The 22,721-nt window shown below is 42.7% G+C and overlaps 1 long non-coding RNA gene across 2 annotated transcripts; it reads left to right on the top strand.

The window, feature by feature from the left end:
- The first annotated feature begins 532 nt into the window (after positions 1–532).
- Positions 533–14,180, top strand: LOC130846401 (uncharacterized). 2 transcript variants are annotated; one of them, XR_009051563.1, is made up of 3 exons: positions 533–684; positions 9,472–9,709; positions 13,838–14,180. It is a non-coding gene; the product is annotated as an uncharacterized LOC130846401 (long non-coding RNA). The 2 variants fall into 2 exon arrangements; XR_009051564.1 differs by lacking the exon at positions 533–684 and adding an exon at positions 7,930–8,014.
- Positions 14,181–22,721: the final 8,541 nt, after the last annotated feature.

Genomic DNA, 22,721 nt, shown 5'->3' with positions numbered 1-22,721 from the left:
AGAAAAGCACTAGATTATAACCATGCACCGTTTCCTCTTCTGGAGAGAATTTCCTTGTCTGATGTAACTCTAGGGTTCTATGTGGGGATTGCTTTGGAATGAAGCAGAGCAATCACTTTTAACGACTCAGTTGACTCGCTGAAGTATACCAGATCCTTTCTAGAAGAGCAGAGGGGAACTGAAAATTCCCTAAAAATGGAGATCACTTTGTTCCTCTGAGAAAAGCTTGCTTTATGGCCACACTGTAGAAATCACTCTAGGGTTTGTTTCACATTTTTTTTTTCTTCTTTTTCAGTCTTTGTTTCTTTCTTTAAGAGAGAGTCATAATTGCTAAGATTTATGCAGGAAATTTTTCTCTAGAGGATTCCAAACAATTTTGCAGAGTTTCTTAACCTCCTTAGCTGCCCCCTTGGGGTCCCTCCAAATTGCTGTCTCATGAAAGAAGGAGTGCCCTCCCCAGCCTTTTGGAGAGAACATATTCAACCATTTCTCAGATGTATCATATACATAAGAGATGGCAGGAGTGGGGGGATCCTCAGGCATCCGATCATGTGGTTTATCCCAACACTGGGAGATTGTTCTCCGTTGGATATCTCAAGTGTTGTGAATGGCTGCGAATCTGAAGGACTACACATCTGTTATTTGAGGGCAACCCTCGAGCAGCAAGAGCTACTGATGGAACAGGTATTGCTTTCCTTTTTTTAGATTATCCATGGCAAGCTTGCTAGATAAGAAGAGCCCAGATATCATCACTCTGTACACACTAGTAAGACTGAATTATGCTGGTTTTATGATCTGATGCTAGAGAAGGCACAGACACCATGTGCCCGCTCCTTGTCCCTAGCCAGTGGGGGAAGGGGAGTTGAAGCAGGAAGAAAAAGTAACAGGAGAGATGTGGAAAGATGGAATAGGATTGCCCTCTGTCCTTTCTGCCTTTGTAACCAGCTTCATCCCCATCCATCTCCTAACGAGGCTCTCATTTCTTCCCCTGCACTTCCAGTGTAACTGAGGGTTTAATCTACTCAGACAGTGGCAGAATCGGTTGTACTTTCTCTTTTACTGCATTTGCAGTGGATGTACAACATGTCTTCATTAACTCTCCATGACATCTAGAATAGCTTGGGATAAAAAAGACACTCAATCAAAAAGGAAAAACAGTCCCCCGCCCTCACATCTCCAATCCAAGCATCCCCCAGGGCATGTATTAATTACTGAAGATGAATGCTGGGCCTTCATTCTCAGCAGGGGCTTTTAAATTGTGTTGCTCTGTCGGGTCAGAAGATGGTGCTTCATCTTACAAACTAGTAAAGGAGTTTCAACTTCTTGTGGAAGTAGCAGCTAACAGCTTCTGTTACTGAGTGCCTACAATGTGTCTAGCATTGTGAGAGTCTTTTCAAGAATCAGCCCACATAATCCTCACATTTACTCTAAAAAGCACATTACTATCCCCATTTGTTGGATGGAGAAACTGACTCCAAACACCATGCTATTTCCAGACAATGGCTGGCTCCTGGTGGTTCCAAAGTAGAGGGAAGTCTATCGTTCTGCAAAGCGATCTTGTGTTCATGAAGACATTGTCACAGTGTTTCCATTGTTGAAGCCTGATGGGAATTGAGAAGATGGTTCGCAAATCCCAGTTCATGCATTAACCTTCCAAGGAAGGCTTGGTGGCTGCAAATAAGATGAAACTTTTTTCTTTCTTTCTCTCTTTCTCTCTTTCTTTTCTTTCTTTCTTTCTTTCTTTCTTTCTTTCTTTCTTTCTTTCTTTCTTTCTTTCTTTCTTTCTTTCTTTCCTTTCTCTTTCTTTCTCTTTCTTTTTTCTTTCTTTCTTCTTCTTCTTCTTCTTTTTTTTTAAATATCAAGTGAGGTTGTTGCTGTTTCCATACAGGAAACAATGTTCAGGTGGAGCTGAGCTACCTTTGCCTAACTGTTGTGTTGCCAAAGTACCCTCTAGTATACACCTTTTTTTCTTATCCTTGCCCAGGCTCACCTGAGCAGTTATCACCATTGCACAGATGAAGCTAAAGCGATATTAAGAGTCCAGAGGGGCAATATGTATCAATGTGTTTTCCTGGGAACACTACTCTCAAGGCTTGTTTTCAGAATAATAATTTTTTGAGAAATCCAAAATATTATCCTCCTCCTTTACTGTACTCATTATTTCAAGAAACACATGCTCATTGAATATTCTGAGATGTCCAACAGAGAAAACAAATAAAACAAATAAAAAGAGAAAGAAAACAAAGCACAAATAAAAACATTTATTTTACCATCCTGCCTTTTCCTCTGTTTAAATTTAAAAAAAGAAAAATACCCCCCTGGAAACATCTGCTCATAGATGGAACTATGGCACAAATAAAATGAGGGTTTCATTGATTCTCCAGATAGATGGGCACTCTCCTGCTTCTGAAATTCTTCATTGCTTTATCCTGATTGCTCTTTTGGCTAATAGATTAAAGATGATAAGCTAATGGAGAAAGACAGATGTATAAAGAGACAAAGGTGAGCAATATGTCCTATCATGTTCCTTTTCCCCCTCTAACTTGTTTTCTCTGATTATAAATGAATATATGTTCATTATATAAAATTCAAACTTATGCAAATGTAGAATCCATATGATCTACCTTGGGTTGTACCAGGAGTGCCTTCACATTCTCTCACAACAGTATAAACGCTCTTAGAATGGGCACATAGTCTGATGCCTGGAATACTGTAGGTTCTCAGGAAAGGTGAGTTGAATAGGTGAATGTTTTGTTTTATTAATTTTACTCACTCAACTGTGAGTCTTACTCAAGTTAACTCACTAATCTTTGCTCCCTCATACCTAGAATACTGCCTAGTGCATAACAGACACTCAAAAAACGAACAAACCAAAACAACTTTGCTGCAATCAGTTGCCCTTTAATAGTGCTTCTGAGCAGTACTTGAAGGAAGGTCTCTGCAGTTAGAGCCAGATACACTGTGTGTATATTATTATTCTGTCATGTGCTTGCCATATAAGTTTATTAAGAAACTTGGTTTCTGTATCTATTAAATGGGGCTAACACAACCTGTCCTATAAAGGTGTCTTTACGCTTACATGAGGAAATATTTGTAAATGTGCTTTGTAAATGCTGGAGGGTTACTCAAGTTAGTTATTTTATGATTATAGGGAAAAAATGGTCTATTCCTGAAATGGGCCAAGTTTATTCAAATAAACAAGCATTAACTGAGATTTAATGCCTGAGAGAGAAACAGATGAAGAGATGATGGTCAGCTAATGTGATAAACAGTGAGGGTCAAGACTAGGGTAGGCAGAGGATGCTTTGGGAGCACAGAGGAGGAACATTTTCTGATGATATTGAGGCTGCAGGTGAAAGAGGTGATCTTGCAGATGTGTTTAGAGGGAGGACCATTCCAGGCAAAGGGAAGAGTTTGAGCAAAAAAATGAAACGACGGGTGATACATACATGTGTTGGGAGCTACCATTGTTCCAATATCAGTGCCAGACAAAAGATCTTGTGACAAACCACACCTACTTTATGTGATGTTGTGTACAGCTTTGAAGAAGAGAAAGTCAGGGTACTTTATCAAGCTGCCTCCCGTCTATCATGTGATAGAGCATGGACCCCTCCCCATGATGTCTTGAGGGTTTCTAGAGCTCAGAGAAGTTACCTACTAGCACCACACAGGCAGTAAGGGGTCTAAGCCAGGACCACAACTATGGCCTAGACCAAATGGCCCTGTTCATCACACTTCCAGCCTTAACCCATCTCTCTTTATTTACCCTGAATTGAAGAGAGGAGAGGATGGGAATTCCTTTCCTATAATAAATCCTCCTTTTTGTGGTGGGCTAGTGAAGGGCACTCAGGGTCTGAGCTGGGTCTTTTGTTCCAAATGGCCAAGTTAAGTCAATTGCGGCTGCTGTGGAAGTGGGGTCTCATGAAACCTGGCCAGCTGGTTGTAATTAATCACTACAAGGCAGCAAATAAGGAGCCCAAGCTGTCAGAACACCCAGGAGGCTGTGGTTGAGGAGTTCCAACAATTCACATTTGCAACTCAGTGTCTCCGTAGGAGCTCCGGAGCTCAGCACAGATTCTGAGGCTTGGGAGCGTTGTCCTTTTGGACACCTTACCCCAAGGAGCTCTCCAAGCCCCTGACATTTGGGGGATTGTCAGAGCTCTGGGCCGCCAGAGAAAGGCCTTGTCTCAGAAGCCAAAGTCATCAACAGAAATGAAATTGAATGAGCAGGTTTTTCAGAGGCTGGAAGAGAAACTGTTTCGAAAATCTGTTTTGACTTTTGCAAACACTGCCTTTCCCTCTGGCCCCATAATTGAGTGGAGCTGGCGATACTTATTCGTCTCCTAGTCTATGGCTGAGTCACCCCCTCCATCTCATCAGAATGTTATGAGTATGCAGAGGAAAGGTGTTTATCGAGCAGTCTCGCTCCATTCTAGGCTGGTAGTGATGCTGGAGGTTATGGCTGTTGTCCCCAAGCAAAATCCAGAAGGGTCCTGCACCAACTAACTGAGTAGGAAAATAACAGACCACACGTAACTGATCCAGATGACTTAGATTTTCTTTTGGTGAGTATGGGAGAAGGGAATCTATCTGGACAACAAATCTAGCAGCAATGTTTGTTTCATTCTTCAGGACCTCTTGGACAGTTAAGCAAATGCCTATGAAGGTACCCAGCAAATGCTTGGGGCACCAAGTGCTCTGTATCTTCTTATATGTGCCTTCTGGTTTTGTCTTCCTTTTTATCCTTCCTTTTCTTCTGACCCAGTTCCTTCCCTCTGAATCTATTTGCAAACCCAGGCTAAGTTCTAAAGAGCTACTTTTAGCCAAGGGTCATATATGAAAATAGTGCTGTTGGTAGAGATGACGTAATGAACCTAATAAAGTTATTATTTATGCCCTAGTGCTCCGCAGCTAATAAGAAACACCTTGCAGTTGTATAGCACCATACAGTTTACCAACTAACTTCAGATTCTCTACCTCATTCATTCTGCACTTCAATTTCATGAAGTAAATAGGTAAATAGTATTTTCCCCATTTTACTAAAGCTGAGATCCAAGAACAGGTACAAGCTGATGATTCCCCAAATATGTCCTTCTGGTTGTTTTCTATTTTGTGTTGCTTTTAATTTTAGTTTGAGACATATCCATCTACTTGCCTGACGCCACTACAGTGATAACCCACTGGCCTTCAAACTCAGCATACGCATAACTGGCCTTATCACCTCTCATCTCTCCCTCTTTCCTCTATTTAGTTTTTCATGGTATTGGTTCAGGGGAAAGCCCCTGTTATTCATCCAATCATCCAAGAGAGAAAAATCTTTTTTTTCTTTTTCCTCTCGCAGCCCCACATCCAATCATCCAATCAGTTACCATCTTGTATAGATTCTCCCTTCTTATAATCTCAGAAAAGCACCTCCACTGCTTCCAAGCCAGTCTAAGCCACCATCATTGCCAGCCTCCTAACCAACCTCTGTACGTTGAGTTTGGTCCCATCCAGTCCATTTCACACAACGGACTGAGTATTCTTTGTAATATGAAAGTCTCATCATAGCCCTTTCCTCCTCCTGCAAGTTGAAACTGTGTTTGGTTTCATGGGCCTAGAGGGCAAATTCATATACTTGATTATTTGTGATCTGAATATTTGTAGTAATTATTCTATTTTTGTCTGTTTTTTTTAAATTGGATTTCCATATTAGCCTATTTTACACTCCATCCCAAGCCATGTGACTCTGTTTCAACCATATTGAAATGTCTCACTTCTACCCATGTCTGACTCATCTATGTTCCCCACTTCTTGTCTGGCTAACATATGTGTGCATTTAGGTTTCACACTACCTCCTCCAGGAAGTCTTCCTTGAGTGTACTGCCAAGTTGTCTCTACTATGTTTTCATAGTATTTTGTGTCTCTTTCTACTATCACACTTATTTTTACAGTTTTATTTTTGCTTTTTTTTTCCTCTGCTTCCTTTTTGAGTGCAGAGTCTATGTTTTATTCAACCTTAGCTTCAAAGGCTCTAATAGCAGTCATGTACATTGTAGGTTCTAGAAGCAGTCTGCACATTGTAGATCCTTGGTGAATGCTTGAGAGGTACAGTAACTTGTCTGAGGTCCTCCACTCAAAGTGAAGGGGCTGCTATTCAGATTGACATATATACATACCACTATATTTAAAATAGATAACCAACAAGGACCTACTGCATAGCACAGGGAACTCTGCTCAATATTATGTAATAACCTAAATGGAAAAAGCATTTGAAAAAGAATAGATACATGTATATGTATAACTGAATCAGTTTGCTATACACCTGAAACTAACACAACACTGTAAATCAACTATATTCCAATAACACTTAAAAACAAACAAAAACAAAAACAAGAAAACAACTAAATCTTGCTTCTGTGAGTCAAGTGCTGCATGGAGGAAAAAAAATAACCAAAAGGCCACATTGCAGGAATGACCAGACATTTTTCTTTTGCAGTCAATGGATATGGTATAGCACATAATTATGATATAATATAATGAAATGTAGTTGGACTGTCTATATGTCTTCTGTGAAGAAGCTTTTTGGTCTCACCGTGTCCCCATGATCTCTCCTCTATCTTCTCTAACTGTTCTCTTGAGGACACTCTGAACCTGCACCCCACATTGTCTTTGAATCTCTTGGAAAAAGAGAGAAATTCCCAAGAAGTTCTGTGGTTCTGCTTTTCCTGGAAAGGTGAAATAATTGTGGTTCTGACTAACCAGGTTCCCCCTCACCTATCCCTCACAAAGTCCCCTACCCCACAAAGCAAAATGCCAATAAATTAGCAGTCCCTCTGTCTGTATAACCAAACACGTGGAGCAGTACTTTTCTCCCCCATCATATGCTTCCACCAGTGTTTAGTTAGCTAGAAATGTTAACATAACTAAAAGAGCTTTCATCACCCTGGGGAGGACTGCCAAGTCCCACAAGGAAACATCTCTGCCAACAAGCCTGGTTTTACGTTTGTAGACTGTTGTGAAGTTTCCCGTTTCTGTAAGAAGAAAAAGGGGGCCAGGGAGTAAAAGATGCGCCTAAGACCATTCACTCAGAAACAAAGCTGCAGAACTGCAGCCCAGCTCTGTGGATTATCTATCCTTTGCTCTATCAACTGTTCTAACAACTCTAAGGACACTCAAGGTTAAAAAGCCAGAAGCATGAGTTCCATTTACCCTGGATCCAGAGGCAGTTAGCATCTCAGTAAGTGTTTGAGGGGTTTGGAAATCTGAGTGCATGTCGAGGGATGGGATGTTCCATGAATCATGGAAACCAATAATATGCATTCATTTGACCAATTTTTTTCATAGGAAATACTAAATGTCCACTATTTTCCATTACACTGATAATCTCTCTATTTCATAGAAGAAAAAAGAGGAAGGAAGGAAGGAAGGAAGGCAGGAAGGAAGGAAGGGAGAGAGAGAGGGAGGGAGGAAGAAAGAGAACGAGAGAAAGAAAGAGGGAGGAAAGCAGCGGGAGGACTCCATGCGTGTGTCTGGCTGTGGTGGAATGGATGGGCTGGTTTGAATTTGTCAGTTGCTGGCTCAGATTCCCAGTGCCCTGCCTCTGAAGCGTGTTCCTGTTGAATTTTAAAAGTGGATGAAATTAGGTCTCCACATAGGACCTTTCATACTTTTATTTCCTTGGGTGTTCCTGAATGGCACGCCAGGATGGAAAGCAGTGCTATGCATCTGCCTTGCTGAGACGCCATTACGCTCTGAAGAAGAAATTCCTCACTGCCTCTGCATTATTAGTCGAAACATAGCTAAAGCCTGGCCGTGCAGATGTTAATCATGAGCATTTGGAGGCTTTAAAACATATCAGGAAAGAAAACGTAGGCTATGAGGAATCTCACTGCTGATTGATCCGAATCTGTTTTATTTTATTTTTTATTTTTATTTTTTTTAGGAGAAAATCCTAGGGAAGAATCAGGAGGTGACATGTTCCAAGGTCATATGAGTTACTAACAAATCAAGGATGGATATCCCTGTTTCCTAGGTAAATTTTATTAATGGTGTGAGCCTTTAAGGCACTGTCACCATGGTTGATTGCAGAGGCCCTGTGGACAAAACAGGGCTTGGTCCTTTCTCTTTCATTGTTTTCCACGCAGCAGTATAATCTATAAAGTCTTTTGTGGTTAACTCTCATTTTTATGGATAGTAACCCTTTCAGGGCCTGCTCTGCTACTCTTCCAGGGTCTGCCCCTTCACTCTCTCCTTTCTTCACAATGGTTCCAACTTCCACCATTTTCCTTAGACTTTCTTTAGAGTTACACTGAGTTGGGTCACTGAAAAGCCTCTTCCTTCGAACACAAGAGAATGAGGCAATGCTTATATTCTAATACTTTATTGGGACTTCCACCCCAAAAGAAGGGAGGGAAGTGAGCTGGGGACAAAAGCAAAGCAAGCACAAGAGGATGAATTACTGAGCTATCCACAGCTTCACAGGAACATGCAACTGAGGGCTAGCTCATGGAGGATGTCTCTGGAGAGGCATATAGAATCATCACTATGTATCAGAACAATTCAGGGGTGAGCAAAAAGGAAGGGAAAGCAACTTACCTGTTTAGTCTTTACTTGGGCAGTATCTCATCGGTCATGATGTTCTCCAAAGAAGTTAATGCTCCAGCGTTTCCCATTAGCGTCCTCTGACACCTCCAGAGATTACTGCAGCAGTCTAAGCATCTATCAGTTGGTGGTACCTGAGTGAGCTGGATCCTGGAGCTGCTGGAGCCCACAACACAATGGAGGGTGACAGAAGCCAGACAGCATCCTGGTCCTTGCCCCTGGGGAAGCCTCAGACAGTCAGGTGTCGAGAGATGAGCCTGTCAAGAGATCACCTTTGTTTTTCACCCATGCTTCCCTTTGTGAGATGCTCTGTAGTTACAGAACGCCTCCTCGATTCTTGGTACAGGGCAAGTTTCTGGGCATAGAATGGTTGTTTCATGCTATTTAAGTCTGGCAAGAAGAACGGTCAAAAAGAGAACATTACAGTCTCCTGTGAAAAGTTCTGGGATGTGGGGGGTACCAGGTACCTACAGGAAGGGTCCCTGAACTGCCTGGGAAAAGATTTAGGTAAGACTCCCCAGGAAAAATGGCATTTAACATATGGAATGAAGGATGAAAAAGCGATAAACTAGATCTCTGCAGAGGAAACTCTATGTACTGGCTGGGAGGCAAGAGAGAGCCTAGTGCTTCTGAGATCTCAATATGAATTGAGCGACTGAAATACTTAGAGCATGAGAGGGGTGGTAGCCAGGCTCCAAGATAATTTTTGGTGATTCTAGTCTCCTGGTTTTTATTTATACTCTCTGTAGTTTCTGCCTGCATTAAATAGGGTGAATCTGTGTAATCACTAAGATATTTTGAGAATGATAGTGTGTGAAATTCAAGGCCAGGTCAAAAAAGACATTTCAGTTTGTACCATGCCCTTTCTCGGATTACTCAATCTCACAGAATGCCAACTGCCACGTCAGGGGGATGCTCAAATAGTCCTATGGAGAAGACCACATAAGGGAAGAACCAAGACCTTCCGCCAACAAGGAGCCTTCCCTTGCCAGGTGTGTGAGTCAGCTCCACTGCAGAACATCCTCCAGTTGCAGCCCAGCCTTTAGATAACTGCAACCCCACATGACATCTTGACTACAACCTCAGGAGAATCCCGAGCCAGAACTCCCCAGCTGAGCTGTGCGAGGTAATAAATACTTACTGTTTTAAGGCATGAAACTTTGGGGAAATTTGCTGCACAGCAATAGAGAACTGATACAAGAGGAAAGGGAGTATGCACTAAGCCTGGGGAATTGGGCAGGAGTCAAATCATGTAGGGATTTGTAGGTCCCATTAAGATGTTGGAACTTTTAGAACAGCAGCAAATCATTAATGGGCTTTAAGCTGAGGAGTGAAGTCATCAGGTTTATGATCCTGTGGACTCTGAGATCAACTGCATGCTTAAATTTCTCTTTCGTACATGGCACTGAATACAATGCTTTTGCATTAACCATGACAAATGTAAATTTCAACTGGAGAATGATAGATTGAAGACAGTATAGGATCTCTCAGTAGCAGCAAGGAAGAAGGATCTCTGGTTCCCAGACTAAGTAAAATTGATGTAATGCAACCCCAATATGCTCCCACTCCCTACCAAACCCATATTTATGGGTGAGTGAAGTGCAACGCCTGCGTGTCCGATGCAGTCTCTTTACAACGTGGGGGTGTGTGTGGGGGAGGGGGAGGACAGGAAGAACATCTGCCTAACACACATACCATAATATAACATGATTTTTCCAAATATATTTATATTCTTGGTGTGGGAGTTGGAGTAATGATTTGACCCCAAAATGTCAAGATATGTGAAATAAAACTATAGAATTATATGGTCTTAGAGTAATAAAGAGACTGTAGAAGTAATTTAGTTCAACTTCCAACTCAATGTTGGATTCATCTATGGAGAGACTAATAATAGCACCTACAATTTATTGAGTATTAACTGTTAGGCACGGTGCTGAAACCTTCCATAACACGATCTGATTTATTGTTGAAGCACACCTGAGAGGTAGGTATTGTTTTCACATTTTAATAAATAAATAACCAAGCCAAGGTTTAGAAAACCTAGGTCAGTGCTTCTCAAACTCTAGTGTGCATATGAATGGCCTGAAGACCTTGTTAAAATCTAGATTCGGACTCTACATCTGGAGTGGGGCCCACATTTCTGCATTTCTAACAAGCTCCCAGGTGATGCTAGCACAGTGTAGGACAGTGTAGGTAAATAACACCAAGTCTCAAGGTTGGGACGTGGCAGGTATAAAGCCTCTTCTGTCTGACTTCAAAGAGTAAGCTCTTAACACACTGACAGCCCCGTCTCCTTCCCACTGAAGTGGTGGTTGTCTAGTCTCTACGTGACTGTTCCACTTATCTGGAATGTTCCACGTATCTACTTCGCGAGGTGGCTTCCCTTTCCATTTTGAATACTAGCTATAAAGTAAAAGGCTTTTCTTGTGCTGAGACAAATTCCATACCCATGCAACCTCAGTGGATCACTTGGTGGCCGTTACTAAAGAAGCACTTTCTCTATGATGGAATTATTGTTCCTCTGAGAGCTCCATTTGTCAGGGAGCCATGGAGAGAAGAAGGGGAGACTTTGGATACCAACACATCTCTTGAACCCATAACATTAGTTAATCAAGTGTTGGATACATCATGGGAGACAGAGGTGCAGTATTCTAGAACAAGTCCAGGCGTTTACTAATCTGCCCCAGAACTAAAGCAGTGGTACTGTAGAAGAAGGAGCCAGTCGTAATCAGGACCAGCTTCCCCTTTTGACACTGTGCCCAGTCACCAGTAGGGATATGGCCTTGGACATATTGATAAATGAAATATATCATGAGTCGTATTAATTAGATCCTCCCCGTAAAAATGAGCCCTATTGATTAACTGAGTCTACTCTTGCTCCCATTCATATAGAATAAGGCTTAACAAGTTGCCCATGAGAAAATAAGCCAGAGCTCTGGTGGACTGAATTCATAAGCTATGAGTAGTGAGAGTAACTTTTCTATAAACTGGCTGTAGGCCCTTGAATACTAAGCTAAACCATTTAGTCTTCAAGAGAACACAGAAGTATATAGAAAAGACATTAAGCTGGGAGTCAGAAGACCTGAGTTCTAAAACTGCCTATATAGCTAATTTCTTTATGTCATCATCTAACCTGCAAAAAGAGAGCCTGGATGGGGATCAGACCAGTTATTCATTCCTCTCCCAGGTTGAAAATTCTAGGCATCAGCTTCATAGAGTGAAGACAAAGCTTCGGGTTCCAAAGGAGATAGGCAATAAATATCTCACAACCAAGAACCAGACTGCCAATTACTTTTCTTCTTTTTCTAACAACAGCAGCAGGAAGAAAAAAAAATCAGGGTGTTAGAAAAAAAAAAAAGTGATGTTGAAAAGGATTCTAATCTGTTACTCACTTTGTCAGAGCAGGATGTATTTCTCTCAAAAGCCAGCTGAGATAAAAGACTCTCAGGCGGATGGTGGCAGTTCATGATGCCTTGCACTCAGTTCAGAACGTACTGAATTAACAGACACTTGGAAACCTCTCTCAGGTCCATATTCTCGACTCACAAATAGGAATTACGAGGTCTTTGACGTCCTGCTGATATTAGATTGTTACTTGATGTTCTTTGGGGAAATTTCTTTAAGTGTCTCTATCCTTGGTTAAAATGATATCTTATAATTTTTTCCATCAATAATCCTTAGTGACTTGTAGAAGATGGGCCCTAAAATGTTGCCATCTACCATCGGGAGACCAAGTTTCCATTTAGATGATGAACCACAAGAATTTTAGAAGCTTTGGGCCAATTTTTATGGAGGTTTCTTGTTAATATTACTCATGATATATTTTCCCCCTTGTTACTCCAAAGCCATATCCTTTACAACGACTGGAAAGAGTGTGTATTGTCTGAGTTTAGTGTCTGTAGAGGCAGAGGCTTGGGGAAAATGAGGCTTCTTTGGTGTGGATTCAGCACCAGGAAAGTGTTCCGACTATAGAATTGCAGAATTAAAAATGTAATAGAGCCAATCATTTTAAAATCAGATTTTAGACAATGAAGGGCAAAGAGAAAGGAGGCGCTCGTGTTTATCGACACCAGCTATGTGCCAAACACATGCTAGCACCTTTACTCATATTTATCTAAGTCTTGAGAGGGAGCTATTCTCTGCTGTCCAAGTGAGGAAACTGAGACTGCAACAGTTTAAATAACATGCCCATGTTCACACGGCTAGCAAGTTGCAGAGAACCAGTGGCTCCAACTGGCCTTTTGAGATTTAGAGTCTAAACTCTTTTCAACATTCCTGGCTCTGCTGCTTGTTTGCTAAATTCCCTTGGGTGAGTTACTTAACCCGCGGAACCTCCACTTCTTCATCTATAAAAGCAGGCATGTAGGGTGCTTGGGACGCTTTTATCCAGAGAGAACAGAGTCCTTAGCAGCAAATAAGCACACTAAGAACTGTAAATATTAAAGTTGTCCACGTCGTCACTACTGCAGCATGCTGCCTCTTTTAAACAAACAAATAAATAAATACAATATTAGAGTAATGCTAAAGCAGAGGAGGGGGGGAGAGGGAGAAGAAGAAATGCAATGCCATTTTCTCCCTGAATCGTATGCTGACGTGTGTTTTGACGCTATGGTCATGAAGGTGACACTTCAGGACTCCACCACGTGCTCCTGTGACCATAGTCAGGATGAATGGGGGCAACATCCATAAATAAAATCCCACCTTTTCTCCTTTTGTCCCTCCTCCAGTTACACCATCGCCTCCTCACTTCTCACCCTGGCTCCTTATCTATTTGTATAAAGCTTCCTTAACCTCTCTTATCTCTGGATGCATCCTCATCCTTGAGAGGCGGGCTGTAGAGGCAGGGAAGGGGTGGGCATGATGCTGGATGTAACAGGTCAGATTCATGTGGGTGAGGAGAGCCCCTCACTCAGAGAGAATGTAGAGGAGTGGATAGGTTTTACAGTTATCCAGAATTACCTCAATTTAGCTTCCTAAACTGCCAGTGTTGAGTAGAGCTGTGAATTACTTCCTAAAAGCTAAACCAGATTGAATAGGGGGGCCCTTAGAAATCATCTAGTGTCCTTGGTCCATTTTACACATGAGGAAACTGAGGCATAAGGCAAGGAGTTGGAGTCAAAGGCTGTTTAGGCTGTCAATCTCTCTTTGATACACTCTAGCCCTCCATCCCTATCTCATATTCTGCTTGGAGATGCATTGGAGTGACTTCAGGTATTTTGACTTTCCACTTTTGTTCTGTCAACTTTATCCCCAGGTTCCTGACTTGAAGCTTCAAAAGATGTTCATCAGGGCTTCCCTGGTGGCACAGTGGCTGAGAATCTGCCTGCCAATGCAGGGGACTCAGGTTCGATCCCTGGTCCGGGAAGATTCCACATGGAGCAACTAAGCTTGTGCACCACAACTTCTGAGCCCGCGCTCCAGAGCCCTCGAGCCACAACTACTGACCCTAGGTGCTGCAACTACTGAAGCCCGCATGCCTAGAGCATGTGCTCTGCAACAGGAAGCTACCACAATAAGAAGCCCATGCACCACAATGAAGAGTAGCCCCCGCTCTCCACAACTACAGAAAGCCCGCACACAGCAACGAAGACGCAATGCAGCCAACAAATAAAATAATTAATTAATTAATTAATTAAAAAAAAGATGCTCATCAATCTTAATTTCTTTATCCACTTCAAAACCATCTAACTTTCCCCCAAATGTGTTACTCTCTTTTCCAATTCTGAATTTAAACCCTGGAACATTCTCCAGTAAGAACTCAACAGAGGGAAGTCAACCAACAACAAATATGTTCCAGACTTATAAAACTAATATCTGTGCGTATACTTTTAGGGACCTGTGTGTGTGTGTGTGTGTGTGTGTGTGTGTGTGTGTGTGTATTCCACAACAGACTTCTTACTGGCAACCGACTTGCTTTTGAACATTGAAAAAGTGAGTCCACATTTCTTGTCTCAGACTTCAAGCCATTAAGGATGAGAGTGTTTGGCTAGATTACTCTAAGTTTTCATCTTACCCTGGAAGTCTAGGGTACCTCTGAGTTGGTTGTTGTATTTGAGAGTGCTCTCTTTTATAACCGACCACCTTGGATTACCAAATGTACAAACTAAGTCGACTACCGAGAGGAGGTATGACCAGGTAATAGAGGTGCGTTTTAGGGAGCTCCAACCTAATTTTTGCAGAATTGTAATAATTCTTTTCATTTTCTTTTCTTTTTTTAAGTTTTGAAGACTCAGGATTACATGTCTCGGTGAAAATAAATAGATAGATAGGGCAAGCTAATGAATTTGTGTTGTTTTCCATTTGGAAATCTTTGTGTTTTCATTTGTGGTATGCCTTACCCCACCCCCTTTTTGGAGATCAAAAGGTCCCCTTTTGGACCAAGGGAAAAATCAGGTTTTAGAAACTGCCACACTTTCCCCACCCTCCCTGAGAAGAGGCGGCAGCTTCGGCTCCTTGGATCTTAGCAATTGCATTCCCCCTTTGTCCCCAAGGTGGTCCATGGGAGGACCCAGGCCATTGTCCGAGGCTCCAACCTTTGTTGGATTCTTGAGAAAGGGCCGCTGAGGCAGACGCGAGGCCTGCTTTTAAGTTTTCCCGCCTCAAGAAGTCTATTGAGGCGTTTTGTGTGGTTACTTGTGGGGGTCAGGCTTCTGATCTGACCCCTCACATCCCCGGGTAATTAGAGCCTGCAGAACAGCACCTCCTCCCTGGCTAATTGGCTCTCTCAATGAACCTTTCAGAGAGGAAGTTTGTCTATGACTCACTTGCCCTCTGCAGCAAACTTCAGGCCCCAACACATTCATTTGTCTATGTGATGGGACGGCAACTTAGGAAGTGATTAGAAGTGGGATCAAACAGGCTTCTGATTGCCCCATTAGGAATGGGGCCCGTTAACTCTTTGAGAGCTCTCTACCACCCTGGTGGGAAATCGACTGCAACTGAAGACACTTTTTCAGGCTTGGTGATGCTAACATGTTTATAACTCATTCCCAGAAAGTATGGTAGCTCCTGGGATCTACCTGGAAATCAATTGGCATGGTATAAAAACGGCAACATATAGCTTGATATTAACACACACCTTAGGAAAAGACAGAAAGTGGCTAAGGGAGGGAGCTGAGGTAGAAACCAGTTATTTTACTAAACCATGCTACACTGGGAGTAGAAATTGGGGTATAGGAGGCAGTAAGGATTCTGTCCTACGACTACCATTATGGTCATCAGCTCTATGGAGCTTTGTGCAGTTTGACTCAAGGAAGCAAGTGTGATGCTCCTGAAATATCCTAGACACAAGACCTCCCCAGACACAATCCTCGTAGACTGCCCTGAAGCCAGGCCACTCCATCTGGTCATGGCCACATGACGTTTCCTGCTGGAAAGAGTAAGAAGGATTCTTAGCAGGTTCCAGTGCAGACAAATTAGGTCCTAGTTTTGTAGGTCATCTCTAGTTTTTCATTAATGATTTACCTCTTACTTTCCTGGCTGATGCCCAGTTCATTCACAGACTGTAACTTGAATCTTCCCTGACAGGTTGTGACTTTTAGGAGTTCTTAAGTGGCGACTGATGTGAGCAAGAAATGCTAAATGTTAAAAATAAAGACAAACACCAGGTTGTCAAGGCTGGTTACTACAAGGGTGGTGAGGAAGAAAGGAGAAGTGAGGGGGTGGGAAAAGAATATTTTTTCTTTTTTACGGATTTGAGTATATGCATCTTATTATGATGCAATAAGTTTTACTTTTAACAATGTTAAAAAAAAACTTTAAAATATTTTAAGTGTATTTTTCATAAAGAGAATATACAAGCTGGTCTCTATTGATCTTGGCTTTTTCACTCAATGCATCTTGTGCCACACGGATTATTAAGCATGAGATTTTGCTAATGATAGAAACTCATATTGAAGAGTTCATATAGGTCAACCTATATATTTGCATATTGAATCGAAGTTCTACCTCTTACTTGCTGGATAGTTTGGGGCAGGTAATTTATTCATTTTCATAAGAGATCCAAGATCTTTATCTGCTAAATGGAGTTATTTCATAAATGTCTTAGGGGTTTGCCATGTGAATTAAAAAGACAGTGCACATACTGTGTCCAGCAGAGCATAGGTGCTAGGGAATGGCTTTGTCAATGGAGCAAAGGTTGGTGCTATCATTATAGTTGAGAGAACTGTGGTCCAGGGGAGTTAAGATCACCCAAGAGGGGACTTCCCTGGTGGTGCACTGGTTGAATCTGCCTGCCAATTCAGGGGACATGGGCTCAATCCCTGGTCCAGGAAAATCCCACATGCTTCAGAGCAACTAAGCCCGTGCACTGCAACTACTGAGCCCATGTGCTGCAACTACTGAAGCGCAGGTGCCTAGAGCTTGTGGTCCACAACAAGCCACAGCACTGAGAAGCCTGCGCACTGAAACAAAGAGTAGCCCCTGCTCCCAGCAACTAGAGACAGCCCATGTGCAGCAACGAACACCCAACGCAGCCAAAAAAATAGAAATAAAAGATCACCCAAGAGGAGAGAGAGAGTACACTCCAGACCCTCCGATTCCAAGCTTGCTTCCCTCTCAGACCCCCAGATGGACCCCTCTGGATGCTCACTGTCATCTTGGGAGTTAGAGCATGTTGGCTTCATTATCTCCACTTTATACAAGAAGAAATAAAACTTGTAATCCTGGCTCAAATAATCCAGAACTCTCTTTACAGCCTTACCAGTGCTACGTTTTCTCAGAAATCCTCCTGCGATTCAAAGGGTACCACAGATGATTTCCCCATGGTGGTGGGGGCAAGTATTCTTGTGATTTTTCTCATTGTGGGGATTTTAACAAACTGAACCCACTGGTGGAGATGGTTTGATGCCTTTCTCCCGCATTGTAAGCTCCTTGAAAACATACATTATTCATCTATTTACAGTGCCTATCACTTGTCTTAACCTTTGAATGGGTAATAATGAACGCTTAAACAGTGAAAAAAATAAATCCATGAATATAACAGAGAATTTTCCCAACTAGATTTTAAATGTTAAAGGTTGGACAATCTTATTCATTTTATATCCCAAGCAACATGTACTGTGCCTGGGGTATAGTAGAGACTCAATAAAGGCTTACTGAGTGAATTTAGCTACTATTCAAAAGTCTAAAAGAAAACAATGAAGGTATCAAGGAACAACCACTTCATTTGCTGCTTGCAAGGCATGCCCTTGGGTAATCACCCAGAGAGAAAGATAAGACCAGACTTTGAATCCTTTTGGACCAAAAGAAAGAAAAGGAGGGAGGGGCAGAGGCGATAGGGAGAGGAGGAACAGGAGGGGCTATGTGGAGGGGGTGGAGAAAGAAAGAGGAAGGAAGAGAAGAAAGAAATCAGGTTGGTGCCCCTAAATCCTGTCTTATGGAAAGTGCACACAAGGGGCTGTAATGCAAATGAGCCTTGGCATGTGAAAGGAACAAGACAAAGGGTCAGAACTTTCTGAATTAACAGTGGAGGTGTTTGGAACGCACTCAGTGGAGTATGTGACAAGACTTCTATTTTCAGGCCTTACTATGAATTCATGCCGATTTACACAGATGCACATCAGCTTCTGGCTGTTGTTTTCTCTCTCTACACACACACACTTTTTTATCTTCCTATGTACATACTTTAGAGGTGGCAGTATCTGCCATAAACTTTTCTTAAGATTCACATTCAGATTCATGGTTCAGAGAAAAGACGGGGACTAGAAGCTGTTATTTTTCTCCCTGACCACTTAGAACTGTGCAGTCTGGGAGCAGTTAGACACAGGATGCTCTGCTAGAAAGTTTATGAGCCTGGAGTCAGAAGACTGGGTGCCCAGGCCTTCGAGTTCTGCTACCGCTTACCTGTGGACCTAGACCTATTCTATCTTTTTCTCTTATAGCCTCAGTTTTGCTCTTGTAAAAGAATTCAGAACAAAAAAATCTTGTTTCCTCAGTTCTGAAATTTTCTATTTTGTCTTTTTTCCATGACTACTTAGGCCCAGGCCTTGGAAGGAAGGTGCCCCATGGGCTGGTAGCTACTTTTATTGAGTGTGTTGTCTGGCTTCATGCTAAGGGCTTTATGTACAGTATCTCATTGAATCCTCATGGCAACCCCGAAAGAGGCCATTGCTCTTCCGTCTGGTAGGTAAGGGCCGGAAGCTCAGGGAAATGAAACTGGATCATGTTCTTTTATTGTAACTCTGGAGATGCCTCCTTTTATAGGGATGCCTTCATAGGGTATTCACAGCATGGCCTCCACACAGATATCCGCTGATTGCCCTTCTTCCTTTCAAGTGCTCTACCACATGCAGCACCCAGCTACACAAATAATGGCAATGTAAAGGCACTGCCTGGTGAGTCATATGCTGACATCCTCTCCAAGAAACTGTCTAGCGAGAAGTCCACACATGGGCTGGGAAGTAGGAGACATAGGGTTTACTCTTTCTCTTCATAAGCTCACTGTTTGTCCTTGAGAAAAACATTTCCTCTTCTCAGATTCAGTTGCCCCAACTGGAAATGAGGGGGTAAACACGGCACTGATCTGAGTCATTGTAGGACACTGGATAACAGCATACACGGTCTCTGGTGCTTAGTTTAAACCCTAAGCCCTACCTTTCCAGATGTGTGCCCTTTTGGAATTTACTCAACCTCACGCAAATTCAGTTATTCTAGCTATAAAATGGGAACGATATGACTCAGTTCCCTGCAGGACTTGAGCTAATGCATGTGAAGCGATTAGCATGAGGCCTGGCACCTGGTGAAATACTAATCAACTGTCATCAGGAACCTCTTGGTGCAAATACTTGTGAGTACCATGTTGTAGACCAGTTGGTTTCTAAGAACTCCCCCTGGTGTCTTTTAAGAACGGATTCCATGTAAAGATTTTGAACCCTGGGACACGAGTATCGTGGTAAACTGGGGAAGGGCATTCTAGGAGCAGGGCTCAGCACGTACTCGGGATGGAAGTAAGAGAGCGAGTTACGTTGGGAAAGAAAACAGTTCCACACTGTTGGAGCGCTGGGCACGTGTCTGTGGAGTCGGGTGGGCCGCAGCGAGAAAAGAGACTGGAAAGACAGGCAGGGTGCAATCCTGCAGAGCCTTACACTGTAGGTTACAGAGACTAGGCTGTATGCTGCAGGCTGTGGGGACCCGAGTGTCAGATCAGGTTTGCATGGTAAAGTGAAGAACAGCGGTGAGGTACATATTTCTATGGAGCTCACGCTCGGCTAATGAGCCAGTTTTATTTAGACGGTGTGTTGATTTGGAAATGATTTGGGAGGCTGGGCTTGAATGAGTGATGAGGTGTCCTGGGGGCTCTCCCAAAACCACTTCTTGGCACTGTCACTGGTGGGATTCAGAGGGAAGACAGAGAAACTGAACACTGGGAGGCCTGTAAAGAGGCTTCTGCGGAGGGATGCTGTGAGCTGGACCTGGGCAGTGGCCCTGGGCATGCGGAGTGACAAGTCCCAACCCACTTGGAGGCTGGCAGGGCAGCCGTCTCTAGCCTTGCCGCCAGTCTGGCCTTCATGCTTTGGTTCAGAAACCTGACCGCTGAGACATTGATCCACCCCAGGGCTGCTTTGTGGACCCGAAGCCCAGCACCCGTGAAGGCTCAGCTCCCGGGCTCCCGGGGACCACCACTTGCAGGAGGAGAACAGGCATGCCAGGTAGGAGTTTCTCAATGCTCTCCCTCCCCACCCCTCCATTTCGGGAATGCATAGAGAACTACTGTGGTTTGGATGTGAGACTCCAAGCTCAGCAGCCAAATGAAGTCAGGCTGTCCGTCTGTTCTAAATTTAACTCCTTAACCAAGTTTGGGCACAGTACCTTGTCTGAGGTTGTTTTCTACCCAAAATGTATAATGTCAGGGCGTGCCAGGGAGGGATGCGGACGATGACGGCAAAGGGCCTCGGAGAAGAAAATACGAGCAGCTCCTGCAGCCAATCTGATTAGTGCATCAACTCCTAACTCTCCCCTCCGCCCCGAAACCTCACTTGGTCAACAGTGACTGACTACAGGCAAGCTGCTTTCTTCAAATGGAATTTAACAAAATGACCATTTCAGAGTCTCTGTGCATAAGCGTGATTCAGTATTCCTTTCCTTTAACTTCTTTTAAGGGCATACCATTTGGAAAATATTAATAATTGCTATTTCAAGCCTTGTCCATGTACAAAACACTGGGCTAACCATTCCCTATTTGTTATCTCATTTAATCCTCAGGGCAACTCTATGAATTAAGTACTATTATTAGCTTCCTTCTGAAGATTGGGAAAAATTAATCATTTAGTGATTAAATAACTTGCCCAAGTCCTCATGGCTAGCCAGTAAAAGGGTCTAGACTTGTATTCAATATTATCTCAAATTGAACAGTACTGTATAGATTCCTAAGTTTAGGGAAGTACCTCTGTGGACCACCTGAGCCAGCCTGCTACTCATGCAGAAGTCCAACAGCATCACCCCATTACAAAGACGGGGAAAAGGAGGGCCAGAGAAGGTTATTGACGTGCCCTAAATCCTACAGGAAGAGAACAGAAGAGCAAATACTGGAACCAGGACCCTTAAGAAAATGATTCAGAATAAACAGACAGTTTGCTCTCAGATATCTAAAAAAACAAAACAAAACAAAAGCCACTTTATTTTGAACTACACTTAAACTTAGCAAAAAGTGGCAAAAATAGAACACAGAATTTCCACATATCCTTTACTCAAACTCCCCCGATGTTAACATCTTCTATAACTAGAGTGCGACAATCAGAACCAGAAAATGAACATTGGTACAACACCCAACATCATTCACTAAAGGCCTTACTGAAGTTTTACCAGTTTTTCCAATTATGTTCTTTCCTGTTCCAGAAGCCTATCAGGATTCCATGCTACATTTAGTTGTTACTTCTTAGACTCCTACAGTCTATAACAGTTCTTTAGTCTTTGTCTTTCTCGACTTTGACACCTTTGGAGGGTATTGCTCAGTTATTTCACGGAATGCCCCTCAGTTTGTGTTTATCTAGAATTTTGACATAACTGGACTGAGATTCTGCATCGGGGGCAAGGCTATCGCAGACATGATGCCATAGCTTTCCTGGCTTCTGCTATCTACGTGCCTTCTTACTGGCGATGTAACCTTGATCACGCGGAGAAGGTGCTTTCTGCTGGGGTGTGCCACTATAAAGTTGTTATTCCTCCCACCCCTGCCCCTGTAGATATCTTAGAGAAGATATCTTAGAGAAGAGACTATATCTCTCCTCTTTCTTCTCAAACTTCTACTCACTGGTTCGCATACATTAGTAAAACTTGTGTGCCGCAAGTGCTATGCTGTTTGCTCGCTACTGACTTTCAATGTCTCCCTTTGCTTCTACTTATGTAAATGTGAATTCTGTTGTAAGGGAGGACTGTGCATTCACTCCCGTCTATCTACTTAATCAAATATTTGTATATCCTCATAAACCCTTGGGTATGTATTTTAGTTTATGGAGTATAAGCCAATACTATCATCTTCTATTTTGTTGCTCAGATTGCTCAGCTTTGGCCACTCGACCCTCCTGTGGGTTCGTGGCCAGGTTTCTTGCATCACAGTGCTCCTCAACTTTCTTTTCACTAATTGCAGCAGATGCCTAAAATAGAAATAGCCACAATTTCTTTGGTTCCTCTTTTTCTCTTATTTCCTACACCCTCTTCCAGCTTCATCCCTTGTTTCCAAAGTCTGTTAGTTTCAGCTCCAAAATGTCTCTCAAATCTCCCCTCATGGTCTCTTCCCAGTTTTGGAATGCATTACTTCTCATTTTAACCACGATGACATTTTGGTCTTTCTCTTTCCAGTCCCCACCCCCACCCCTATGAATCCCTTTTCCATACTGCAGATTAAATAATGTTCTGAAAATGTGAAGATCACATTACCACACCCACCTACACACACACACACACACACACACACACACACACACAAAGGCTCCTGCTTGCTCTCAGAGAACTGATGTTTCTTAACCTGCCTGTAAGACCATCCATGACTTGGCCACAATCAACTTCTTCAGTTCCATTTACTGATTCTCCATCTGTTTTGTGCTCCCATCCCGAGTTCTTCACCTTGTCCCTAATGTGCTACAGCATTTCATCTTTTTGTGTTTTTGCATATTCTATTGATTTTGCTTAGAATGCCCTTA

This window comes from Hippopotamus amphibius, chromosome 2 (genome assembly GCF_030028045.1).
Source record: "Hippopotamus amphibius kiboko isolate mHipAmp2 chromosome 2, mHipAmp2.hap2, whole genome shotgun sequence".
Classification (NCBI taxonomy): Eukaryota; Metazoa; Chordata; class Mammalia; order Artiodactyla; family Hippopotamidae; genus Hippopotamus; species Hippopotamus amphibius.
The sequence above is the reverse complement of the archived record's forward strand: the minus strand, read 5'-3'. Positions and strand labels throughout refer to the sequence as shown.